Raw genomic sequence first — 17,622 nt, forward strand, 5'->3', positions numbered from 1 at the left:
TAGAAGATACCGCGCTCTCCGTCTCTCGGATGCGATCAAGCGGCTATTCGCGCAGAGAGCACTGTGCCGGTCACTGTGCGCTCCGGAGCTCTCTTTCTGCTGAAAGACACCTGGCAGCGGCACTTAACTTCGGACAGCTCCGTATCTCCGTATTCTGCATTTCTTGTCTTCTGCATCTCAGCAAAATGTTTTTCCACTCAGTCTAGCTAGGAGAAACTGTGCCAGCACAGTATACGTCCCCGGACTTGTGTTCTAAATTCCCGAGTTCTCGGCATCTCAGAAACTAACGGGAAGAGAAAGGTTATCGATGGTGGGCTGGGGCAGAACTAGCAGCAAGCACAGCAAAATTGTCCAAGAATACCTTGCATTCGAATGCTAATGCCAATTGAAGAGGCAGGCGAGTGGTAAGCCATGAACTTCTAGCAGTTAGAAAGCTGCGGACACAGTCCGGGTGTTGTGCGGCTTCGCTCTTCGCATCCTAGAAGGTAACGCGCTCTCCGTCTCTCGGATGCGATCAAGCGGCTATTCGCGCAGAGAGCACTGTGCCGGTCACTGTGCGCTCCGGAGCTCTCTTTCTGCCGAAAGACGCCTGGCAGCGGCACTTAAATTCGGACAGCTCCGTATCTCCGTATTCTGCATTTCTTGTCTTCTGCACCTCAGCAAAATGTTTTTCCACTCAGTCTAGCTAGGAGAAACTGTGCCAGCACAGTATACGTCCCCGGACTTGTGTTCTAAATTCCCGAGTTCTCGACATCTCAGAAACTAACGGGAAGAGAAAGGTAATCGATGGTGGGCTGGGGCAGAACTAGCAGCAAGCACAGCAAAGTTGTCCAAGAATACCTTGCATTCGAATGCTAATGTCAATTGAAGAGGCAGGCGAGTGGTAAGCCATGAACTTCTAGCAGTTAGAAAGCTGCGGACACAGTCTGGGTGTTGTGCGGCTTCACTCTTCGCATCCTAGAAGATACCGCGCTCTCCGTCTCTCGGATGCGATCAAGCGGCTATTCGCGCAGAGAGCACTGTGCCGGTCACTGTGCGCTCCGGAGCTCTCTTTCTGCTGAAAGACGCCTGGCAGCGGCACTTAACTTCGGACAGCTCCGTATCTCCGTATTCTGCATTTCTTGTCTTCTGCACCTCAGCAAAATGTTTTTCCACTCAGTCTAGCTAGGAGAAACTGTGCCAGCACAGTATACGTCCCCGGACTTGTGTTCTAAATTCCCGACTTCTCGGCATCTCAGAAACTAACGGGAAGAGAAAGGTTATCGATGGTGGGCTGGGGCAGAACTAGCAGCAAGCACAGCAAAGTTGTCCAAGAATACCTTGCATTCGAATGCTAATGTCAATTGAAGAGGCAGGCGAGTGGTAAGCCATGAACTTCTAGCAGTTAGAAAGCTGCGGACACAGTCTGGGTGTTGTGCGGCTTCACTCTTCGCATCCTAGAAGGTACCGCGCTCTCCGTCTCTCGGATGCGATCAAGCGGCTATTCGCGCAGAGAGCACTGTGCCGGTCACTGTGCGCTCCGGAGCTCTCTTTCTGCCGAAAGACGCCTGGCAGCTGCACTTAATTTCGGACAGCTCCGTATCTCCGTATTCTTCATTTCTTGCCTTCTACATCTCAGCAAAATGCTTTTCCACTCTGTGTAGCAAGGAGAAACTGTGCCAGCACAGTATACGTCCCCGGACTTGTGTTCTAAATTCCCGACTTCTCGGCATCTCAGAAACTAGCGGGAAGAGAAAGGTTATCGATGGTGGGCTGGGGCAGAACTAGCAGCAAGCACAGCAAAGTTGTCCAAGAATACCTTGCATTCGAATGCTAATGCCAATTGAAGAGTCAGGCGAGTGGTAAGCCATGAACTTCTAGCAGTTTGAAAACTGCGGACACAGTCCGGGTGTTGTGCGGCTTCACTCTTCGCATCCTAGAAGGTACCGCGCTCTCCGTCTCTCGGATGCGATCAAGCGGCTATTCGCGCAGAGAGCACTGTGCCGGTCACTGTGCACTCCGGAGCTCTCTTTCTGCCGAAAGACACCTTGCAGCGGCACTTAATTTCGGACAGCTCCGTATCTCCGTATTCTTCATTTCTTGCCTTCTACATCTCAGCAAAATGCTTTTCCACTCTGTGTAGCAAGGAGAAACTGTGCCAGCACAGTATACGTCCCCGGACTTGTGGTCTAAATTCCCGAGTTCTCGGCATCTCAGAAACTAACGGGAAGAGAAAGGTTATCGATGGTGGGCTGGGGCAGAACTGGCAGCAAGCACAGCAAAATTGTCCAAGAATACCTTGCATTCGAATGCTAATGCCAATTGAAGAGGCAGGCGAGTGGTAAGCCATGAACTTCTAGCAGTTAGAAAGCTGCGGACACAGTCCGGGTGTTGTGCGGCTTCACTCTTCGCATCCTAGAAGGTAACGCGCTCTCCGTCTCTCGGATGCGATCAAGCGGCTATTCGCGCAGAGAGCACTGTGCCGGTCACTGTGCGCTCCGGAGCTCTCTTTCTGCCGAAAGACACCTGGCAGCGGCACTTAACTTCGGACAGCTCCGTATCTCCGTACTCTGCATTTCTTGTCTTCTGCATCTCAGCAAAATGCTTTTCCACTCTGTGTAGCAAGGAGAAACTGTGCCAGCACAGTATACGTCCCCGGACTTGTGTTCTAAATTCCCGACTTCTCGGCATCTCAGAAACTAACGGGAAGAGAAAGGTTATCGATGGTGGGCTGGGGCAGAACTAGCAGCAAGCACAGCAAAGTTGTCCAAGAATACCTTGCATTCGAATGCTAATGCCAATTGAAGAGGCAGGCGAGTGGTAAGCCATGAACTTCTAGCAGTTAGAAAGCCGCGGACACAGTCTGGGTGTTGTGCGGCTTCACTCTTCGCATCCTAGAAGATACCGCGCTCTCCGTCTCTCGGATGCGATCAAGCGGCTATTCGCGCAGAGAGCACTGTGCCGGTCACTGTGCGCTCCGGAGCTCTCTTTCTGCCGAAAGACACCTGGCAGCGGCACTTAACTTCGGACAGCTCCGTATCTCCGTATTCTTCATTTCTTGCCTTCTACATCTCAGCAAAATGCTTTTCCACTCTGTCTAGCTAGGAGAAACTGTGCCAGCACAGTATACGTCCCCGGACTTGTGTTCTAAATTCCCGACTTCTCGGCATCTCAGAAACTAACGGGAAGAGAAAGGTTATCGATGGTGGGCTGGGGCAGAACTAGCAGCAAGCACAGCAAAGTTGTCCAAGAATACCTTGCATTCGAATGCTAATGTCAATTGAAGAGGCAGGCGAGTGGTAAGCCATGAACTTCTAGCAGTTAGAAAGCTGCGGACACAGTCTGGGTGTTGTGCGGCTTCACTCTTCGCATCCTAGAAGATACCGCGCTCTCCGTCTCTCGGATGCGATCAAGCGGCTATTCGCGCAGAGAGCACTGTGCCGGTCACTGTGCGCTCCGGAGCTCTCTTTCTGCTGAAAGACGCCTGGCAGCGGCACTTAACTTCGGACAGCTCCGTATCTCCGTATTCTGCATTTCTTGTCTTCTGCACCTCAGCAAAATGTTTTTCCACTCAGTCTAGCTAGGAGAAACTGTGCCAGCACAGTATACGTCCCCGGACTTGTGTTCTAAATTCCCGAGTTCTCGACATCTCAGAAACTAACGGGAAGAGAAAGGTTATCGATGGTGGGCTGGGGCAGAACTAGCAGCAAGCACAGCAAAGTTGTCCAAGAATACCTTGCATTCGAATGCTAATGTCAATTGAAGAGGCAGGCGAGTGGTAAGCCATGAACTTCTAGCAGTTAGAAAGCTGCGGACACAGTCTGGGTGTTGTGCGGCTTCACTCTTCGCATCCTAGAAGATACCGCGCTCTCCGTCTCTCGGATGCGATCAAGCGGCTATTCGCGCAGAGAGCACTGTGCCGGTCACTGTGCGCTCCGGAGCTCTCTTTCTGCTGAAAGACACCTGGCAGCGGCACTTAACTTCGGACAGCTCCGTATCTCCGTATTCTGCATTTCTTGTCTTCTGCATCTCAGCAAAATGTTTTTCCACTCAGTCTAGCTAGGAGAAACTGTGCCAGCACAGTATACGTCCCCGGACTTGTGTTCTAAATTCCCGAGTTCTCGGCATCTCAGAAACTAACGGGAAGAGAAAGGTTATCGATGGTGGGCTGGGGCAGAACTAGCAGCAAGCACAGCAAAATTGTCCAAGAATACCTTGCATTCGAATGCTAATGCCAATTGAAGAGGCAGGCGAGTGGTAAGCCATGAACTTCTAGCAGTTAGAAAGCTGCGGACACAGTCCGGGTGTTGTGCGGCTTCGCTCTTCGCATCCTAGAAGGTAACGCGCTCTCCGTCTCTCGGATGCGATCAAGCGGCTATTCGCGCAGAGAGCACTGTGCCGGTCACTGTGCGCTCCGGAGCTCTCTTTCTGCTGAAAGACGCCTGGCAGCGGCACTTAACTTCGGACAGCTCCGTATCTCCGTATTCTGCATTTCTTGTCTTCTGCACCTCAGCAAAATGTTTTTCCACTCAGTCTAGCTAGGAGAAACTGTGCCAGCACAGTATACGTCCCCGGACTTGTGTTCTAAATTCCCGAGTTCTCGACATCTCAGAAACTAACGGGAAGAGAAAGGTTATCGATGGTGGGCTGGGGCAGAACTAGCAGCAAGCACAGCAAAGTTGTCCAAGAATACCTTGCATTCGAATGCTAATGTCAATTGAAGAGGCAGGCGAGTGGTAAGCCATGAACTTCTAGCAGTTAGAAAGCTGCGGACACAGTCTGGGTGTTGTGCGGCTTCACTCTTCGCATCCTAGAAGATACCGCGCTCTCCGTCTCTCGGATGCGATCAAGCGGCTATTCGCGCAGAGAGCACTGTGCCGGTCACTGTGCGCTCCGGAGCTCTCTTTCTGCTGAAAGACGCCTGGCAGCGGCACTTAACTTCGGACAGCTCCGTATCTCCGTATTCTGCATTTCTTGTCTTCTGCACCTCAGCAAAATGTTTTTCCACTCAGTCTAGCTAGGAGAAACTGTGCCAGCACAGTATACGTCCCCGGACTTGTGTTCTAAATTCCCGAGTTCTCGGCATCTCAGAAACTAACGGGAAGAGAAAGGTTATCGATGGTGGGCTGGGGCAGAACTAGCAGCAAGCACAGCAAAATTGTCCAAGAATACCTTGCATTCGAATGCTAATGCCAATTGAAGAGGCAGGCGAGTGGTAAGCCATGAACTTCTAGCAGTTAGAAAGCTGCGGACACAGTCCGGGTGTTGTGCGGCTTCGCTCTTCGCATCCTAGAAGGTACCGCGCTCTCCGTCTCTCGGATGCGATCAAGCGGCTATTCGCGCAGAGAGCACTGTGCCGGTCACTGTGCGCTCCGGAGCTCTCTTTCTGCCGAAAGACACCTGGCAGCGGCACTTAACTTCGGACAGCTCCGTATCTCCGTACTCTGCGGAGTTGCCGGCTGCCTGCTGAAATTCCGCACGCATCAGGATGCCTCCTACATGCAAGGTGCCCCCACAGGCAACTGTGGCTGGTTTGACAGTGCCAAGTGCCTCCTGCAAACTGACACCAGGAACCTGGCCTGGTGCGCTTTGTTTCTCTGGGGAAAGGCCATAGTTCGTGTCCAGGGCGCGATGGCCCGGAGTGGCCGGCTGCCTGCTGAAATTCCGCACCGATCAGGATGCCTCCCGGACCGAAGGTACCACCGCAGGCAACTGTGGCTGGTTTGACAGTGCCACGTGCCTCCTGCAAACTGACACCAGGAACCTGGCCTGGTGACTTTTGTTTCTAAGGGAAAGGCCATGGTTGATATCCAGGGTCCGGTGGCCCGGAGTGGCCGGCTGCCTGCTGAAATTCCGCACGGATCAGGATACGTCCTATATGTAAGGTGCCCCCACAGGCAACTGTGGCTGGTTTGACAGTGCCAAGTGCCTCCTGCAAACTGACATCAGGAACCTGGCCTGCTGAATTTTGTTTCTAAGGGAAAGGCCATCGTTCGTTTCTAGGGCCCGGTGGCCTGCAGTGGCCGGCTGCCTGCTGAAATTCCGCACCAATCAGGATGCCTCCCGGACTGAGGGAACCACGACAGGCAACTGTGGCTGGTTTGACAGTGCCAAGTGCCTCCTGCAAACTGACACCAGGAACCTGGCCTGGTGAGTTTTGTTTCTCGGGGAAAGGCCATCGTTCGTGTCCAGGGCCCGATGGCCTGGAGTGGCCGGCTGCCTGCTGAAATTCCGCACCAATCAGGATGCCTCCCGGACTGAAGGTACCACCGCAGGCAACTGTGTCTGGTTTGACAGTGCCAAGTGCCTCCTGCAAACAGACATGAGGAACCTGGCCTGGTGAGTTTTGTTTCTCAGGGGAAAGGCCATCGTTCGTGTCCAGGGCCCGATGGCCTGGAGTGGCCGGCTGCCTGCTGAAATTCCGCACCGATTAGGATACATCCCAGATGCAAGGTGCCGCCCCAGGCAACTGTGGCTGGTTTGACAGTGCCAAGTGCCTCCTGCAAACAGAGATGAGGAACCTGGCCTGGTGACTTTTGTTTCTCAGGGGAAAGGCCATCGTTCGTGTCCAGGGCCCGGTGGCCCGGAGTGGCCGGCTGCCTGCTGAAATTCCACACAGATCAGGATCCCTCCCGGACCGAAGGTACCACCACAGGCAACTGTGGCTGCTTTGACAGCGCCAAGTGCCTCCTGCAAATTGACATCTGGAACCTGGCCTGGTGACTTTAGTTTCTAAGGGAAAGGCCATGGTTTAGATCCAGGGCCCGGTGGCCCGGAGTGGCCGGCTGCCTGCTGAAATTCCGCACGGATCAGGATACGTCCTATATGTAAGGTGCCCCCACAGGCAACTGTGGCTGGTTTGACAGTGCCAAGTGCCTCCTGCAAACTGACACCAGGAACCTGGCCTGGTGAGTTTTGTTTCTCGGGGAAAGGCCATCGTTCGTGTCCAGGGCCCGATGGCCTGGAGTGGCCGGCTGCCTGCTGAAATTCCGCACCAATCAGGATGCCTCCCGGACTGAAGGTACCACCGCAGGCAACTGTGGCTGGTTTGACAGTGCCAAGTGCTTCCTGCAAACAGACATGAGGAACCTGGCCTGGTGAGTTTTGTTTCTCAGGGGAAAGGCCATCGTTCGTGTCCAGGGCCCGATGGCCTTGAGTGGCCGCCTGCCTGCTGAAATTCCGCACCGATTAGGATACATCCCAGATGCAAGGTGCCGCCCCAGGCAACTGTGGCTGGTTTGACAGTGCCACGTGCCTCCTGCAAACAGACATCAGGATCCTGGCCTGGTGCGTTTTGTTTCTCAGGGGAAAGGCCATCGTTCGTGTCCAGGGCCCGGTGGCCTGGAGTGGCCGGCTGCCTGCTGAATTTCCACACCGATCAGGATCCCTCCCGGACCGAAGGTACCACCACAGGCAACTGTGGCTGCTTTGACAGCGCCAAGTGCCTCCTGCAAATTGACATCAGGAACCTGGCCTGGTGACTTTATGTTCTAAGGGAAAGGCCATGGTTTAGATCCAGGGCCCGGTGGCCCGGAGTGGCCGGCTGCCTGCTGAAATTCCGCACGGATCAGGATGCCTCCTACATGCAAGGTGCCCCCACAGGCAACTGTGGCTGGTTTGACAGTGCCAAGTGCCTCCAGCAAACTGACATCAGGAACCTGGCCTGGTGAGTTTTCTTTCTCAGGGGAAAGGCCATCGTTCATGTCCAGGGCCCGGTGGCCCGGAGTGGCCGGCTGCCTGCTGAAATTCCGCACCGATTAGGATACATCCCAGATGCAAGGTGCCCCCAGAGGCAACTGTGGCTGGTTTGACAGTGCCACGTGCCTCCTGCAAACAGACATCAGGAACCTGGCCTGGTGCGTTTTGTTTCTCAGGGGAAAGGCCATCGTTCGTGTCTAGGGCCCGGTGGCCAGGAGTGGCCAGCTGCCTGCTGAAATTCCGCACCGATCAGGATTCCTCCTACATGCAAGGTGCCCCCACAGGCAACTGTGGCTGGTTTGACAGTGCCAACTGCCTCCTGCAAACTGACATCAGGAACCTGGCCTGGTGCGTTTTGTTTCTCAGGGGAAAGGCCATCGTTCGTGTCCAGGGCCCGATGGCCTGGAGTGGCCGGCTGCCTGCTGAAATTCCGCACCGGTCAGGATGGCGCCCGGACCGAAGGTACCACCACAGGCAACTGTGGCTGGTTTGACAGTGCCAAGTGCCTCCTGCAAACAGAGATGAGGAACCTGGCCTGGTGAGTTTTGTTTCTCAGGGGAAAGGCCATCGTTCGTGTCCAGGGCCTGATGGCCTGTAGTGGCCGGCTGCCTGCTGAAATTCCGCACCAATCAGGATGCCTCCCGGACTGAAGGTACCACGACAGGCATCTGCAGCTGGTGAGACAGTGCCAATTGCCGCCTGCAAACTGACAGCAGGAACCTGGCCTGGTGACTTTTTTTTCTAAGGGAAAGGCCATGGTTGATATCCAGGGCCCGGTGGCCCGGAGTGGCCGGCTGCCTGCTGAAATTCCGCACGGATCAGGATACGTCCTATATGCAAGGTGCCGCCCCAGGCAACTGTGGCTGGTTTGACAGTGCCAAGTGCCTCCTGCAAACTGACATCAGGAACCTGGCCTGCTGAATTTTGTTTCTCAGGGGAAAGGCCATCGTTCGTGTCCAGGGCCCGGTGGCCCGGAGTGGCCGGCTGCCTGCTGAAATTCCACACCGATCAGGATCCCTCCGGGACCGAAGGGACCACCACAGGCAACTGTGGCTGCTTTGACAGCGCCAAGTGCCTCCTGCAAATTTACATCTGGAACCTGGCCTGGTGACTTTAGTTTCTAAGGGAAAGGCCATGGTTTAGATCCAGGGCCCGGTGGCCCGGAGTGGCCGGCTGCCTGCTGAAATTCCGCACGGATCAGGATTCCTCCTACATGCAAGGTGCCCCCACAGGCAACTGTGGCTGGTTTGACAGTGCCAAGTGCCTCCTGCAAACTGACACCAGGAACCTGGCCTGGTGCGCTTTGTTTCTCTGGGGAAAGGCCATAGTTCGTGTCCAGGGCGCGATGGCCCGGAGTGGCCGGCTGCCTGCTGAAATTCCGCACCGATCAGGATGCCTCCCGGACCGAAGGTACCACCGCAGGCAACTGTGGCTGGTTTGACAGTGCCACGTGCCTCCTGCAAACTGACACCAGGAACCTGGCCTGGTGACTTTTGTTTCTAAGGGAAAGGCCATGGTTGATATCCAGGGTCCGGTGGCCCGGAGTGGCCGGCTGCCTGCTGAAATTCCGCACGGATCAGGATACGTCCTATATGTAAGGTGCCCCCACAGGCAACTGTGGCTGGTTTGACAGTGCCAAGTGCCTCCTGCAAACTGACATCAGGAACCTGGCCTGCTGAATTTTGTTTCTAAGGGAAAGGCCATCGTTCGTTTCTAGGGCCCGGTGGCCTGCAGTGGCCGGCTGCCTGCTGAAATTCCGCACCAATCAGGATGCCTCCCGGACTGAGGGAACCACGACAGGCAACTGTGGCTGGTTTGACAGTGCCAAGTGCCTCCTGCAAACTGACACCAGGAACCTGGCCTGGTGAGTTTTGTTTCTCGGGGAAAGGCCATCGTTCGTGTCCAGGGCCCGATGGCCTGGAGTGGCCGGCTGCCTGCTGAAATTCCGCACCAATCAGGATGCCTCCCGGACTGAAGGTACCACCGCAGGCAACTGTGTCTGGTTTGACAGTGCCAAGTGCCTCCTGCAAACAGACATGAGGAACCTGGCCTGGTGAGTTTTGTTTCTCAGGGGAAAGGCCATCGTTCGTGTCCAGGGCCCGATGGCCTGGAGTGGCCGGCTGCCTGCTGAAATTCCGCACCGATTAGGATACATCCCAGATGCAAGGTGCCGCCCCAGGCAACTGTGGCTGGTTTGACAGTGCCAAGTGCCTCCTGCAAACAGAGATGAGGAACCTGGCCTGGTGACTTTTGTTTCTCAGGGGAAAGGCCATCGTTCGTGTCCAGGGCCCGGTGGCCCGGAGTGGCCGGCTGCCTGCTGAAATTCCACACCGATCAGGATCCCTCCCGGACCGAAGGTACCACCACAGGCAACTGTGGCTGCTTTGACAGCGCCAAGTGCCTCCTGCAAATTGACATCTGGAACCTGGCCTGGTGACTTTAGTTTCTAAGGGAAAGGCCATGGTTTAGATCCAGGGCCCGGTGGCCCGGAGTGGCCGGCTGCCTGCTGAAATTCCGCACGGATCAGGATGCCTCCTACATGCAAGCTGCCCCCACAGGCAACTGTGGCTGGTTTGACAGTGCCAAGTGCCTCCTGCAAACTGACACCAGGAACCTGGCCTGGTGCGTTTTGTTTCTCTGGGGAAAGGCCATCGTTCGTGTCCAGGGCGCGATGGCCCGGAGTGGCCGGCTGCCTGCTGAAATTCCGCGCCGATCAGGATTCCTCCTACATGCAAGGTGCCCCCACAGGCAACTGTGGCTGGTTTGACAGTGCCAACTGCCTCCTGCAAACTGACATCAGGAACCTGGCCTGGTGCGTTTTGTTTCTCAGGGGAAAGGCCATCGTTCGTGTCCAGGGCCCGATGGCCTGGAGTGGCCGGCTGCCTGCTGAAATTCCGCGCCGATCAGGATGGCGCCCGGACCGAAGGTACCACCACAGGCAACTGTGGCTGGTTTGACAGTGCCAAGTGTCTCCTGCAAACAGAGATGAGGAACCTGGCCTGGTGAGTTTTGTTTCTCAGGGGAAAGGCCATCGTTCGTGTCCAGGGCCTGATGGCCTGTAGTGGCCGGCTGCCTGCTGAAATTCCACACCAATCAGGATGCCTCCCGGACCGAAGGTACCACCGCAGGCAACTGTGGCTGGTTTGACAGTGCCACGTGCCTCCTGCAAACTGACATCAGGAACCTGGCCTGGTGAGTTTTGTTTCTCTGGGGAAAGGCCATCGTTCCTGTCCGGGGCCGGGTGGCCCCGAGTGGCCGGCTGCCTGCTGAAATTCCACACAGATCAGGATATGTCCCAGATGCAAGGTGCCCCCACAGGCAACTGTGGCTGGTTTGACAGTGCCACGTGCCTCCTGCAAACTGACACCAGGAACCTGGCCTGGTGACTTTTGTTTCTAAGGGAAAGGCCATGGTTGATATCCAGGGTCCGGTGGCCCGGAGTGGCCGGCTGCCTGCTGAAATTCCGCACGGATCAGGATACGTCCTATATGTAAGGTGCCCCCACAGGCAACTGTGGCTGGTTTGACAGTGCCAAGTGCCTCCTGCAAACTGACATCAGGAACCTGGCCTGCTGAATTTTGTTTCTAAGGGAAAGGCCATAGTTCGTTTCTAGGGCCCGGTGGCCTGCAGTGGCCGGCTGCCTGCTGAAATTCCGCACCAATCAGGATGCCTCCCGGACTGAGGGAACCACGACAGGCAACTGTGGCTGGTTTGACAGTGCCAAGTGCCTCCTGCAAACTGACACCAGGAACCTGGCCTGGTGAGTTTTGTTTCTCGGGGAAAGGCCATCGTTTGTGTCCAGGGCCCGATGGCCTGGAGTGGCCGGCTGCCTGCTGAAATTCCGCACCAATCAGGATGCCTCCCGGACTGAAGGTACCACCGCAGGCAACTGTGTCTGGTTTGACAGTGCCAAGTGCCTCCTGCAAACAGACATGAGGAACCTGGCCTGGTGAGTTTTGTTTCTCAGGGGAAAGGCCATCGTTCGTGTCCAGGGCCCGATGGCCTGGAGTGGCCGGCTGCCTGCTGAAATTCCGCACCGATTAGGATACATCCCAGATGCAAGGTGCCGCCCCAGGCAACTGTGGCTGGTTTGACAGTGCCAAGTGCCTCCAGCAAACAGAGATGAGGAACCTGGCCTGGTGACTTTTGTTTCTCAGGGGAAAGGCCATCGTTCGTGTCCAGGGCCCGGTGGCCCGGAGTGGCCGGCTGCCTGCTGAAATTCCACACCGATCAGGATCCCTCCCGGACCGAAGGTACCACCACAGGCAACTGTGGCTGCTTTGACAGCGCCAAGTGCCTCCTGCAAATTGACATCTGGAACCTGGCCTGGTGACTTTAGTTTCTAAGGGAAAGGCCATGGTTTAGATCCAGGGCCCGGTGGCCCGGAGTGGCCGGCTGCCTGCTGAAATTCCGCACGGATCAGGATGCCTCCTACATGCAAGCTGCCCCCACAGGCAACTGTGGCTGGTTTGACAGTGCCAAGTGCCTCCTGCAAACTGACACCAGGAACCTGGCCTGGTGCGTTTTGTTTCTCTGGGGAAAGGCCATAGTTCGTGTCCAGGGCGCGATGGCCCGGAGTGGCCGGCTGCCTGCTGAAATTCCGCGCCGATCAGGATTCCTCCTACATGCAAGGTGCCCCCACAGGCAACTGTGGCTGGTTTGACAGTGCCAACTGCCTCCTGCAAACTGACATCAGGAACCTGGCCTGGTGCGTTTTGTTTCTCAGGGGAAAGGCCATCGTTCGTGTCCAGGGCCCGATGGCCTGGAGTGGCCGGCTGCCTGCTGAAATTCCGCGCCGATCAGGATGCCTCCCGGACCGAAGGTACCACCACAGGCAACTGTGGCTGGTTTGACAGTGCCAAGTGTCTCCTGCAAACAGAGATGAGGAACCTGGCCTGGTGAGTTTTGTTTCTCAGGGGAAAGGCCATCGTTCGTGTCCAGGGCCTGATGGCCTGTAGTGGCCGGCTGCCTGCTGAAATTCCACACCAATCAGGATGCCTCCCGGACCGAAGGTACCACCGCAGGCAACTGTGGCTGGTTTGACAGTGCCACGTGCCTCCTGCAAACTGACATCAGGAACCTGGCCTGGTGAGTTTTGTTTCTCTGGGGAAAGGCCATCGTTCCTGTCCGGGGCCGGGTGGCCCCGAGTGGCCGGCTGCCTGCTGAAATTCCACACAGATCAGGATATGTCCCAGATGCAAGGTGCCCCCACAGGCAACTGTGGCTGGTTTGACAGTGCCAAGTGCCTCCAGCAAACTGACATCAGGAACCTGGCCTGGTGAGTTTTCTTTCTCAGGGGAAAGGCCATCGTTCATGTCCAGGGCCCGGTGGCCCGGAGTGGCCGGCTGCCTGCTGAAATTCCGCACCGATTAGGATACATCCCAGATGCAAGGTGCCCCCAGAGGCAACTGTGGCTGGTTTGACAGTGCCACGTGCCTCCTGCAAACAGACATCAGGAACCTGGCCTGGTGCGTTTTGTTTCTCAGGAGAAAGGCCATCGTTCGTGTCTAGGGCCCGGTGGCCAGGAGTGGCCAGCTGCCTGCTGAAATTCCGCACCGATCAGGATTCCTCCTACATGCAAGGTGCCCCCACAGGCAACTGTGGCTGGTTTGACAGTGCCAACTGCCTCCTGCAAACTGACATCAGGAACCTGGCCTGGCGCGTTTTGTTTCTCAGGGGAAAGGCCATAGTTCGTGTCCAGGGCCCGATGGCCTGGAGTGGCCGGCTGCCTGCTGAAATTCCGCGCCGATCAGGATGGCGCCCGGACCGAAGGTACCACCACAGGCAACTGTGGCTGGTTTGACAGTGCCAAGTGTCTCCTGCAAACAGAGATGAGGAACCTGGCCTGGTGAGTTTTGTTTCTCAGGGGAAAGGACATCGTTCGTGTCCAGGGCCTGATGGCCTGTAGTGGCCGGCTGCCTGCTGAAATTCCGCACCAATCAGGATGCCTCCCGGACTGAAGGTACCACGACAGGCATCTGCAGCTGGTGAGACAGTGCCAATTGCCGCCTGCAAACTGACAGCAGGAACCTGGCCTGGTGACTTTTTTTTCTAAGGGAAAGGCCATGGTTGATATCCAGGGCCCGGTGGCCCGGAGTGGCCGGCTGCCTGCTGAAATTCCGCACGGATCAGGATACGTCCTATATGCAAGGTGCCGCCCCAGGCAACTGTGGCTGGTTTGACAGTGCCAAGTGCCTCCTGCAAACTGACATCAGGAACCTGGCCTGCTGAATTTTGTTTCTCAGGGGAAAGGCCATCGTTCGTGTCCAGGGCCCGGTGGCCCGGAGTGGCCGGCTGCCTGCTGAAATTCCACACCGATCAGGATCCCTCCGGGACCGAAGGGACCACCACAGGCAACTGTGGCTGCTTTGACAGCGCCAAGTGCCTCCTGCAAATTTACATCTGGAACCTGGCCTGGTGACTTTAGTTTCTAAGGGAAAGGCCATGGTTTAGATCCAGGGCTCGGTGGCCCGGAGTGGCCGGCTGCCTGCTGAAATTCCGCACCGATCAGGATGCCTCCCGGACCGAAGGTACCACCGCAGGCAACTGTGGCTGGTTTGACAGTGCCACGTGCCTCCTGCAAACTGACACCAGGAACCTGGCCTGGTGACTTTTGTTTCTAAGGGAAAGGCCATGGTTGATATCCAGGGCCCGGTGGCCCGGAGTGGCCGGCTGCCTGCTGAAATTCCGCACGGATCAGGATACGTCCTATATGTAAGGTGCCCCCACAGGCAACTGTGGCTGGTTTGACAGTGCCAAGTGCCTCCTGCAAACTGACACCAGGAACCTGGCCTGGTGAGTTTTGTTTCTCGGGGAAAGGCCATCGTTCGTGTCCAGGGCCCGATGGCCTGGAGTGGCCGGCTGCCTGCTGAAATTCCGCACCAATCAGGATGCCTCCCGGACTGAAGGTACCACCGCAGGCAACTGTGGCTGGTTTGACAGTGCCAAGTGCCTCCTGCAAACAGACATGAGGAACCTGGCCTGGTGAGTTTTGTTTCTCAGGGGAAAGGCCATCGTTCGTGTCCAGGGCCCGATGGCCTGGAGTGGCCGGCTGCCTGCTGAAATTCCGCACCGATTAGGATACATCCCAGATGCAAGGTGCCGCCCCAGGCAACTGTGGCTGGTTTGACAGTGCCACGTGCCTCCTGCAAACAGACATCAGGATCCTGGCCTGGTGCGTTTTGTTTCTCAGGGGAAAGGCCATCGTTCGTGTCCAGGGCCCGGTGGCCTGGAGTGGCCGGCTGCCTGCTGAATTTCCACACCGATCAGGATCCCTCCCGGACCGAAGGTACCACCACAGGCAACTGTGGCTGCTTTGACAGCGCCAAGTGCCTCCTGCAAATTGACATCAGGAACCTGGCCTGGTGACTTTATGTTCTAAGGGAAAGGCCATGGTTTAGATCCAGGGCCCGGTGGCCCGGAGTGGCCGGCTGCCTGCTGAAATTCCGCACGGATCAGGATGCCTCCTACATGCAAGGTGCCCCCACAGGCAACTGTGGCTGGTTTGACAGTGCCAAGTGCCTCCAGCAAACTGACATCAGGAACCTGGCCTGGTGAGTTTTCTTTCTCAGGGGAAAGGCCATCGTTCATGTCCAGGGCCCGGTGGCCCGGAGTGGCCGGCTGCCTGCTGAAATTCCGCACCGATTAGGATACATCCCAGATGCAAGGTGCCCCCAGAGGCAACTGTGGCTGGTTTGACAGTGCCACGTGCCTCCTGCAAACAGACATCAGGAACCTGGCCTGGTGCGTTTTGTTTCTCAGGGGAAAGGCCATCGTTCGTGTCTAGGGCCCGGTGGCCAGGAGTGGCCAGCTGCCTGCTGAAATTCCGCACCGATCAGGATTCCTCCTACATGCAAGGTGCCCCCACAGGCAACTGTGGCTGGTTTGACAGTGCCAACTGCCTCCTGCAAACTGACATCAGGAACCTGGCCTGGTGCGTTTTGTTTCTCAGGGGAAAGGCCATCGTTCGTGTCCAGGGCCCGATGGCCTGGAGTGGCCGGCTGCCTGCTGAAATTCCGCACCGGTCAGGATGGCGCCCGGACCGAAGGTACCACCACAGGCAACTGTGGCTGGTTTGACAGTGCCAAGTGCCTCCTGCAAACAGAGATGAGGAACCTGGCCTGGTGAGTTTTGTTTCTCAGGGGAAAGGCCATCGTTCGTGTCCAGGGCCTGATGGCCTGTAGTGGCCGGCTGCCTGCTGAAATTCCGCACCAATCAGGATGCCTCCCGGACTGAAGGTACCACGACAGGCATCTGCAGCTGGTGAGACAGTGCCAATTGCCGCCTGCAAACTGACAGCAGGAACCTGGCCTGGTGACTTTTTTTTCTAAGGGAAAGGCCATGGTTGATATCCAGGGCCCGGTGGCCCGGAGTGGCCGGCTGCCTGCTGAAATTCCGCACGGATCAGGATACGTCCTATATGCAAGGTGCCGCCCCAGGCAACTGTGGCTGGTTTGACAGTGCCAAGTGCCTCCTGCAAACTGACATCAGGAACCTGGCCTGCTGAATTTTGTTTCTCAGGGGAAAGGCCATCGTTCGTGTCCAGGGCCCGATGGCCTGGAGTGGCCGGCTGCCTGCTGAAATTCCGCACCAATCAGGATGCCTCCCGGACTGAAGGTACCACCGCAGGCAACTGTGTCTGGTTTGACAGTGCCAAGTGCCTCCTGCAAACAGACATGAGGAACCTGGCCTGGTGAGTTTTGTTTCTCAGGGGAAAGGCCATCGTTCGTGTCCAGGGCCCGATGGCCTGGAGTGGCCGGCTGCCTGCTGAAATTCCGCACCGATTAGGATACATCCCAGATGCAAGGTGCCGCCCCAGGCAACTGTGGCTGGTTTGACAGTGCCAAGTGCCTCCTGCAAACAGAGATGAGGAACCTGGCCTGGTGACTTTTGTTTCTCAGGGGAAAGGCCATCGTTCGTGTCCAGGGCCCGGTGGCCCGGAGTGGCCGGCTGCCTGCTGAAATTCCACACCGATCAGGATCCCTCCCGGACCGAAGGTACCACCACAGGCAACTGTGGCTGCTTTGACAGCGCCAAGTGCCTCCTGCAAATTGACATCTGGAACCTGGCCTGGTGACTTTAGTTTCTAAGGGAAAGGCCATGGTTTAGATCCAGGGCCCGGTGGCCCGGAGTGGCCGGCTGCCTGCTGAAATTCCGCACGGATCAGGATGCCTCCTACATGCAAGCTGCCCCCACAGGCAACTGTGGCTGGTTTGACAGTGCCAAGTGCCTCCTGCAAACTGACACCAGGAACCTGGCCTGGTGCGTTTTGTTTCTCTGGGGAAAGGCCATAGTTCGTGTCCAGGGCGCGATGGCCCGGAGTGGCCGGCTGCCTGCTGAAATTCCGCGCCAATCAGGATTCCTCCTACATGCAAGGTGCCCCCACAGGCAACTGTGGCTGGTTTGACAGTGCCAACTGCCTCCTGCAAACTGACACCAGGAACCTGGCCTGGTGCGTTTTGTTTCTCAGGGGAAAGGCCATCGTTCGTGTCCAGGGCCCGATGGCCTGGAGTGGCCGGCTGCCTGCTGAAATTCCGCGCCGATCAGGATGGCGCCCGGACCGAAGGTACCACCACAGGCAACTGTGGCTGGTTTGACAGTGCCAACTGCCTCCTGCAAACTGACATCAGGAACCTGGCCTGGTGCGTTTTGTTTCTCAGGGGAAAGGCCATCGTTCGTGTCTAGGGCCCGGTGGACAGGAGTGGCCAGCTGCCTGCTGAAATTCCGCACCGATCAGGATTCCTCCTACATGCAAGGTGCCCCCACAGGCAACTGTGGCTGGTTTGACAGTGCCAACTGCCTCCTGCAAACTGACATCAGGAACCTGGCCTGGTGCGTTTTGTTTCTCAGGGGAAAGGCCATCGTTCGTGTCCAGGGCCCGATGGCCTGGAGTGGCCGGCTGCCTGCTGAAATTCCGCGCCGATCAGGATGGCGCCCGGACCGAAG

Source organism: Passer domesticus, chromosome W (assembly GCF_036417665.1).
Source record: "Passer domesticus isolate bPasDom1 chromosome W, bPasDom1.hap1, whole genome shotgun sequence".
NCBI classification, from domain to species: Eukaryota; Metazoa; Chordata; class Aves; order Passeriformes; family Passeridae; genus Passer; species Passer domesticus.